General features: G+C 43.3%; 1 pseudogene; it reads left to right on the plus strand.

Annotated features, from left to right (window-relative positions):
• Nucleotides 1-1,310: 1,310 nt before the first annotated feature.
• On the plus strand, nt 1,311-4,077 carry LOC119310366 (annotated as a pseudogene).
• The last annotated feature ends 5,206 nt before the right edge of the window (nt 4,078-9,283 follow it).

Raw genomic sequence — 9,283 nt, forward strand, 5'->3', positions numbered from 1 at the left:
GCGCATATGGTGCCCCACCCGGACACCCCACGGCCAAAACGTACGAATTTTCGGTGTTTTCTGCCCGGAAAATCGTAGAAAATACATACGGACTCGAAACGGGACGAATTTTTGCATGCGTGCCCTCATAGGGCACTGTAGCACATGCAAAAAAAAATGGGCACGTTTGACGGATGCAAAGCGGAGACAGGCGACGAGGGTCCCCTCCAGCCATACCGAAACCACCCCCTTCCACAGCAAGTACCTGAGCGGTCTGACGTATTGCACCCAACTTTTGCGAGCGCGTGTGGCGCCCCACCCGGGCCCCACGGCCAAAATGAACGAAATCCGACAACGAACGTACGTTGCGTCACGTCCGGGCAGCATTTTCGGGGTTTTCGGTCCGGAAAATCGTAGAAAATCCATACGGACTCGAAATGGGACGAATTTTTGCGTGCATGCCCTCCTAGGACACTGTAGCACGTGGAAAAAAATGGACACGTTTGCTAAGTTTAAAAAATAGCCTATTTGATTCAGTTAAAAATATGGGCATGTTTGGCTACGTTAAAAAAATTGGTTAAGGTAATTTTTTTGATAATGTGCCTACTTTATTTAGTTAAAATAAAAGAGGCCCTGTAAAAAAACGCCAGCCGTCTCGCTAACCGACGCGCATGCGTGCATGGGGCCGTCCCACTAACAACGACGCCGCAATCAGCGCTCAGGCGATGTCGTTAGCCGACGCGCATGCAAATTTTTCTTGTACGTACAACCCGTCTCGCCACCCCGCGATCTGAATGTGCTGCCGACATACGCCGCTCGTCGCCCGACACTCCAAAACGGCGCCGGTGCCCCTCCCACCGTCGCCCCACCGTCCAAACACCGTCCGTGCACCCGCGCCGGCTTGCGTCCCCTGACCCGTCGCCCTCTATACGCCGCCGGTGCCTCTCCCACCGTCGCCGTCGTGTAAGTTTTTTTTTCCAGTTGCTTTATACAACATGGCTCATAGCAGTACGATGGTATGCGACAAAAATCTATTTGATGCAGTATGAATATTGACGGTGTGATTCCATGTTCTGTTCAAAAGTGGGTTAGCCTAGTTGACAAACTGTCACCCAGTCAGAAATTCCGGTTTTATTAAACGGATATGCAGGGCATGTTTAGAATACCATCGATAAAGATGCATGATTTTTTGCTTCACTTTTTACTCCAAGGTTACAATCCGAGTAGCAAAAAATTTATGGTTGAAGAGAGTTCTGGAAGTACTGCTGGAAGTAAAGGTCTTATTTCACTAAGGCCTGATGATGTGTACTCCATTTTTGGTTGGAAAAACAATGGAGTGGATGTTTGTGGGTTTCTTAGTAGTGAAGGAGAAAAAGCAACCAAAAAAAATACCAGTTAGTTTTGTTAGCAAGAAAAATGGTAAGATCATGATTGATGATCTCATAGAAAAGATTGTGAGGAACAATAGCACTGATGATGACTTCATTCGGATGACATTTCTAGTTCTTTTAGGAACTATAATTGCACCAGTGTCTCATGAATACGTTCCGAAAAAATACTATGCCTTAGTGCAAAATATTAAGTTGATAAGGAAGTTCAACTGGAATGCATTCACTTCACGATTCTGTTTGTCGAAGATTGGTAAGCTTTTGCAGGACGACCATGTTAGGCAGTGGCCCCAGGGGAACCTCGCCCTTTTGCAAGTATGTTGTATTTATTAATTTGAACACTTCTCTTAGAAAATGTCACGGAAAAACATGTAATTTAATTAGTTTATGTGTTTTGCAGTACCTATACTGGGAGAAAGTGCAACCAATCACCGGTCCAAAATATGATCCGTTGGCATTGTTGAGCCCGCTGATGAGGAACTGGATGGAAGATATGGCTGTGAGAAGAGACAAATACAACTATGAATATGGTCGTGGTGTTGGGATGGTAATCCTAGTAATCATGTTTTTTTACATTTATGAAAGAAAGTTAAGTGTGCGTATGGTTTGTATGTATAATTCTCTTGTTGCATTTGTAGATCGATGACAACATTACAGAGGAGTATAGGCTGAAAAAAATTCCAGAAGAAGAAGCTCAAAAAACCAAGAAAGCTAGTAGCAAAAAGTCTAACGTTAATGGAACGAGGAAAGAGGGCAGTACCTCAGAGGCTTCGAGCCAAAAGCCTACTATGGACCGGATTTTGAGTGAGATGAATGAGCTTCGGAAGGAACTGCTTCGTTTGCCAGAGTTATGCGCACAGGTAACACTTGAGCACGTCACTTTAATATCCATCACTGAATTGAAGAACTAAGATGAAATGTTTTCTGGCAGAGGATGATTAAGAAACTGAACAAAACCGGCGTCTTCTACAAACCCAGTAACCTGGAAGAAGACAAAGAGAATCTGTACGGAGGCATTAATGAGTATTCAAACGGTGGACGTCCAAAAAAAGAGTTTGTATATCAAAAAGATGATTCAGACCGGTTCCGCACACCTTCCAAAATGAATTTGCAAAAGGATGATGACGACGGTGATGTAACTTCTTGTGGAAACACACCTTTTTACTGCACACCTGAGTACTGTGATAGTTTCAAGGGTGATATGGATGATCCTATCCAAGTACCAGAAGTATTAGATGAAAAAGCTGCCACATCTTTAGGGACGGACGAAATCGCATCGCATGCGTCGCTTGGTTCTCAAGGAGTACAAGAGGAAGTGGAGGAGGTTACTGGCAGGAGCAAGTGCAAAGGATCACAACATGTCAAGTCTCCTTATGTGGTCCCTAAACCGAACAAGCGTGCAAAACGTTCTGCGAAAGGAAGTAAGTTTTTTGTGTTTCTAATTGTTCTTGCGTAATAATTATTTATATATTTGCGTTTATAATTATTTGAGTTGTGCGTTACAGAATTGTTCCAAAATGGTGGTGTTAACAAATCTAGTGATGAGTATGATGTGGTGAAAGCGCCCATCGAGTACGTGCGCGCGCATGAGCATTCACAAAAACATGCCAAAACAGAAATTTTCAATGATGGCTTGGAAGAAAGTCTGACTGTGCGGAGAGCTTGTCAGATTATTAACCATGAGTGGCTAAGTAGAGATGTAAGTTAATTTCATATATTGTTTTACAATTGATTCGAAAACACCATTGTTAAATCTGCCACATTATTTATAGGTAATTAATGCATACTCATCATATTTGGTCGACAAAGTTAGTGATGATCGTTTCATGTTGACAACTTGGAGGATACATTGGTTGCTTCACGTTAGACCCGGAAAGAAGACCACCGGTAACGATTATGAAGCAGAGTCGCATAGTAATGGACCCGTGAATAGATGTGAGGACGAGTATTTCAAAAATCAAAGGTAAGTTTGATTGGTTACATGGTACATACATACGATAGTATGTGCTGATTGTGTTTTATGGTCCTTGTGATGCAGACTTACATTCCTCTAAACAAGCAGAACAATCACTGGATTACTGTCGTCATGCATCGCGGGAAGAGAGAGTTTCAGGTTCTTGACTCGTTGATGAACGGAAAACTTGACAGTGTTACTAGAGAACTCGTTGAGGACCTGGTAGGTTTAACTTTCAAATGTGCATTTTGTAACATTGGTTTTTTTAGTACACTGAATGACATTATTTTCACCATTTTTATTATATCTTTAGAGAAAACAACTAGCAGAAGATATCCAAAAAGCAAATGCAACCGGAATTGTGAATTATCCGGATGTTTCCAATTGGCCTATTGAAATGTATGACATGCCAAAACAACATGATGGGTGAGTTATTACTTTGACAGCATGTCGGTCCTGTATGTACAGTAGATATTTAATGTTCATAAATTGTATGTACTAGGAATTCGTGTGGAATATTTCTCCTTCGATGCTTTCAATATTGGGATGGTGACAAATGGACAGGCTTATTTTCACAGGTACGCAAGTCATGTTTGTACTATGATGTACTATGAACGCTGTGCTAATATCACTTTTTTTCAGAGGTCAATTGATGATTCGAGAGAGGTAATGATTGCGCAACTTATCTATTCGGAAAGGAACAAGCTTGATGAAGTGAAAAACAAAGTTATTCAAATATCAAAGAAGAAGAAATAGATGCGGCACGGAGGAGTTTTGCATGTGATTGGGTGGTACTAGAGGACTATATTTTCCAAACGCTTTGCGCACTTGCTTATAAATTTTATGTAATAGACATATTTATTGATTTTGCCACTATTTTGTTCCTAAAAGATTATACACTTAATTACGTTTTTATGACCACATGATATTGTGTTTCATAAATATTATATAATCAGTCTTTTTTTAGTTACATGATTTTTTTTGTTTCCGAATAGTTGTAAACTATGGTAACGCATTATTAAAAAAACGCGACGATTTTATTTATAAATACAAAAAAAATTATAAAAAATAAACGTAATGTTTAGATTTACATATATGTAATCGAGTTGTCGTTAAGTTTTTATACACTAAACTATGGCAGCACACTGCGTGTTACTTTGTTAGCACAAAGTTAGTTTACAGCACACTGTGTGTTAGTTTAGTTTAGAAAAGCTTAAAAAATATTTTAGGTAAAAAATTGCCCGCCCGTCCACAGTGTGTCTTAGTAAGCCCGTCGTTATCAAGCCCACCGGACGACTACGATAGGCGTTTCAGAACACAGCGTGCAAACTAGGCCCTACAGGGCAGTATCGACGCGGTCCATCGACGGGGTAGTAACAGAGGAGTTCAATGTGCCGACGGGAGCTGAGTATATAAGCTCGTCGTCGTCCCCTTCAGCCGGCGAGGTGGGACTAAACTTGCGTCGGCCGCGGGGCGACGTGGACACAGCCAGACGCGACGTGGGCCGGCCCAAAAAGGCAATGGACGGCGCAGACTTCTGAACGGCTCGACGCGCCGTGGGCCGGCCCAGTTACCCCCGCTGAGACGACGCGCGACGAAAACTAACATTCAGTTTAGTCCCACCTCGCCGGCCGAAGGCGACGACGACCAGTTTATATACAGAGCTCCCGTCGCCACATTGAACTCCTCTCGTCTATTACCCCGTCGATGTACCCTGTCGATTCTGCCCTGTTGCGCCTGGTTTCCACGGCGTGCTCCGAAACGCCGGTTGTAGTCGCCCGCTGGGCTTGATAACGATGGTCTTATTAAGACACGCCGTGGAGACGGGTGGGCATGTTTTTCCTTTTTTTAAACAACAATTCGCACAGTACTTCTCTTATTTAAATATAGTTGACAGTCGACGGGACTAGTAAGTACATGCAGAATTCATAATATAAACAATGAATATATAGTAAATACATGCATAATTCATCATATAAACAATGAATAGTGAATATTTATATCAACAACAATGATGTCTCAACATAACAATTGTCACCACAGTAATTTTATTGTAGTGGACAGAAAATAACAAGTCTCAAATGAGAATGGTCTGTAGGAAATAATCTTGTTTCACACATATAAAATACTCAACATGAACATAAATGGAAGAGGTAAAACACTTGCATTTTCTTCACTTGAGTCTTCAAGCCAAGTTGCTGCATAGAATAAATAAAAAAATTGTGAGAATCAATGTACGGTAGATGAATCAACGAAACTAATATAAACAAAGCAAAAAGACGTACAATTACATATAAATGGAAGCAGTAAAACAGATGCACCATCGTCACTTCTGTCTTCAAGCCCAGTTGCTGCATACAAAAACTATGAGAATCAATGTACCGTAAATGAAACAGCAAAACTAACATACACAAATAGTAGACATACTCTTCATTTTTGCTGCATGTGCTCCTGTTATGACCTGAGCCGCTGCATATGCTACATTTTCGTCCAGATTTCTCGTCAAATGCTTTAGGCCTCTCATTTTTTGTCACATCTGTGCCACCCTTATCGCGACCTCTACTGTTCTGCTTACGTGCGCCCTTGGCGGAAACCTTTACTGGATCACGAACCAGAATATGGTCTCGGTTAGGCTCAAATGGATTATTGTTCACGAAGCTTCTTTGACTATCATCTTCATTTCCCTGTATGTCCTTATTCGCTATAATATCATCGAGAGCTGCCATCAACTTGTCGAATAAGAAAGGATTACTGCATGTGACATGACATGCTTCTGGAGATTTGATGGTCAACTCACTATATCTAGCTCTGTCCTCACCACTGGACCAACCCCACGCAAACAAATTGCTGGTGCGCTTCACGGGCAGTCCGGCTTGTGCTTTTTTGAGAATCTTCGCAGGACACAACACTTGGGTATCACAGGTAAGTTCAGTGCATTCAAAACATGAATAATATGCTTGCAAGGAAGCCCTTTGCGAGTCATACTTCGGCAATTGCACTTTATAGTTTCTGCGGAGTTACCTGGCGTATAGTCCACATTAAATCTATGATCCTTGTTATTCTTCCACGCAACCACAAATCTCTGACTATCAATCCCTGTCAGTCTATCAATTACCTCAAGCTCCTGTACCTTCTTCATATCTTGTTGCAACATATAAAAGTTTGCCTGCGTGAATGCTTTCGCAGCATACGACTCAATGGCCTGACACTCAGTCACTGTTACTGTAAGAGTCTGTGAGGCCGTGTAGTCATCATAAGCTTCATTCTCACGGAGGCGAACAATACAATTCTTGTAGTGTACAATCATGTCAACGATCGTCATACCATAGTCAAGATGAAGGTGCAGGCTGGAGTTCAGACTATCACTCCTCTGATTACTGCGCATACCAAGGAAAAACCCACCAGACAAATATGATGCAGCCCAAAGCGTCCTCTTCCTGTACATCCTATGGAGCCATGTTTTCGTTTTCTCCATCTGCCATTTGCGCACAAACACGGCCCATCTCTCCTCAAAAACCTTATGTGTAGTGGCATAGTACAATAATGCCCTAAACTCCTTCAATGACTTGTGGTTGAGGTGTTTCTGCATATTCTTTTCAATATGCCATGAACATAGACGATGCCACACGTCAGAAAGCACCTTCCTGATAGCCCTTACCATCGCTGCATCTCCATCGGTAATTACAGATTTGGGCCTCTTCTGACAGTTAGCTTTCAAGAACGTGTTAAGCAACCAAACATATGTAGCCTCAGTCTCATCTGAAACAATGGCGCAGGCGAATACCGTAGTGCAACAGTGGTTGTTCAGACCCACAAAAGGGATGAACGGCATTCCATACCTGTTCATCTTGTATGTGCTGTCGAACAAAACATCACCATAGTCTAGGTAATCCCGGCGTGACTGCGAATCACACCAGAAAAGGTTTTGGAGCCTGCCTTCAGCGTCAACCGTGTGCTCAAAGAAGAAGTCTGGATCTCTGTCCTTTCTAGTCAACATGATTCCTATGGCAGTATCAACATCACCTTGTGCAAGCAATTTCATCTTCTCCCTGTAGCACATGTTATACAGCTTTGTCCTCTGAAACGGTGACTTTGCATACGACCCATACCTGCTAACGATGTTGTCAAAAATGATATGTTTTCTTATCCCAGCTCCAGCCATAGCTAAGGTCTCAACTCTCTCAAATGCTTTGATCTGATTATGAGATCGGAGGAAAGGGACTTCGTCCGGTCATGCAAGAGTGTGGCTGTGATCATCGAAGAAACTGCTGACATACCAAAGATTGAGCTTTTTATCAAGCTTAACTGTCAAATGGGCTTTGCATAAGAATCGACTCTCCGGTCTAAGCCTGCGGGCCCGGCCTTCCATGGTACAGAACATGGCCTGTCATTTTCCTGCGGCGGAACAGAGATACCTCCTCATGCGCGGAGTCCTTGTGTGATCCTTCGAGAATTTTAGCGAGTCCTTCCTGATGATGAACCCACATTCTCTCGCGTGCTTGTTGTAGAACGTGTACACCTCGTCTAATGACCTGAATGTCTTTACCATCACTGCCCAATGCCTATCAAGTGACTCTTGCTGATATTCATCATAGCACATATCAAGGTCAAACTGATCATCATCACTATGCTCATCGTTCCTGCTAGGACCATCAACACCTCCCTGCAAAATATGACATATAACCTTGCATGTCAATCTGTTCTTGTATTGTTACTAACCATAAATAATGTAAGTAACTTACTTGGCTACCGCTCCCACTACGAGATGCATCGACCTCGCTCTCGGCATTGTCATCATCTATATTATTACGCTCATTGTCACCATTAGCATTTATCTGTGCACATGTAAAGTAACATAAGTGTTCATACAATTTTAATGTCAATCATTTCTCTACAATTTTTTCAACATACCTGGCTCACACTATCTGCATAAAACTGTTCATCTATATCATATTCCTCATCGTCATCATTGCCATGTAGCTGTACAAATTTAAAAGGACATGTAAGTGTGAAATAACTAATTCGTATTCAATATGTTTTGGTCAACATTGAAGGCACTTACATTACCACTGTACGATTCATCCTGACTCATATAGTTGTCTCCGGGAGGTTGATTCGCATTCAATGACGAGGATCCATTATCGCTACCGGAATCATCACTGGCGTATCCGGTTATTTGCTCCATCTATGCACATCCGAATAAGGTGTGAGATCAATGCCAACATTCCACAAAACATCATCGCGAATACAGTAAATTTGTCAACAGTGACTTCACTACGTGGCATGCATACAAATTTGAACATACAAAATCATTATGAGGTCATTAAGAGGTCACTACTCTCCTCTCTTATTTAGCTAAGTAGTGAATCATTTTACATACAAAAATGCATAAAAATGCAATGGACAAATCAAAAAGAAAGAAAAGAGCCCGGGAACCTACTGTGCGCCGTCGAGGGGTCCTCGCCTGGGGTCGACGCCGATGCGTTGCTGCCACCCACGTCGTGGAGGGCGCGTACCAGGACAGAACGTTCACGAGAGCGCTGGGCGTTTCACCGGCGTCACGGCGTGTGGGTGACTACGGACGTCGTCGGTGCTCGCGACTAGACGGGCACGTCGGGGTCGACGTCATGACGGCGGTGGACCACGGCGGCGTTGATGCCGCTAAGGTTTCCTACGCGGGGATGGGGTGTCGGTTTCACGCGACACCGGTGAGACGCCGCGTGGGTGACTATGGACGCCGCCCGACGTCATGACGGCGGCGTTGATGTCGCTAGGGTTGCGTACGCGTAAATGGGGTGTCGGTGTGGGGCGTTTTTTTTCCTCGATTGCACTACCGAACCGCACGGGGCGCGACGTACGACGCGGGCGTACGGGGCGCGACGTACACGGGCGGCCGGCCCTACGACGGACAGCGGGTACACTAATGCATAATTTAGTATGGACAATACTACCCCTTCTACGC

This window comes from Triticum dicoccoides, chromosome 1B (assembly GCF_002162155.2).
Source record: "Triticum dicoccoides isolate Atlit2015 ecotype Zavitan chromosome 1B, WEW_v2.0, whole genome shotgun sequence".
NCBI lineage: Eukaryota > Viridiplantae > Streptophyta > Magnoliopsida > Poales > Poaceae > Triticum > Triticum dicoccoides.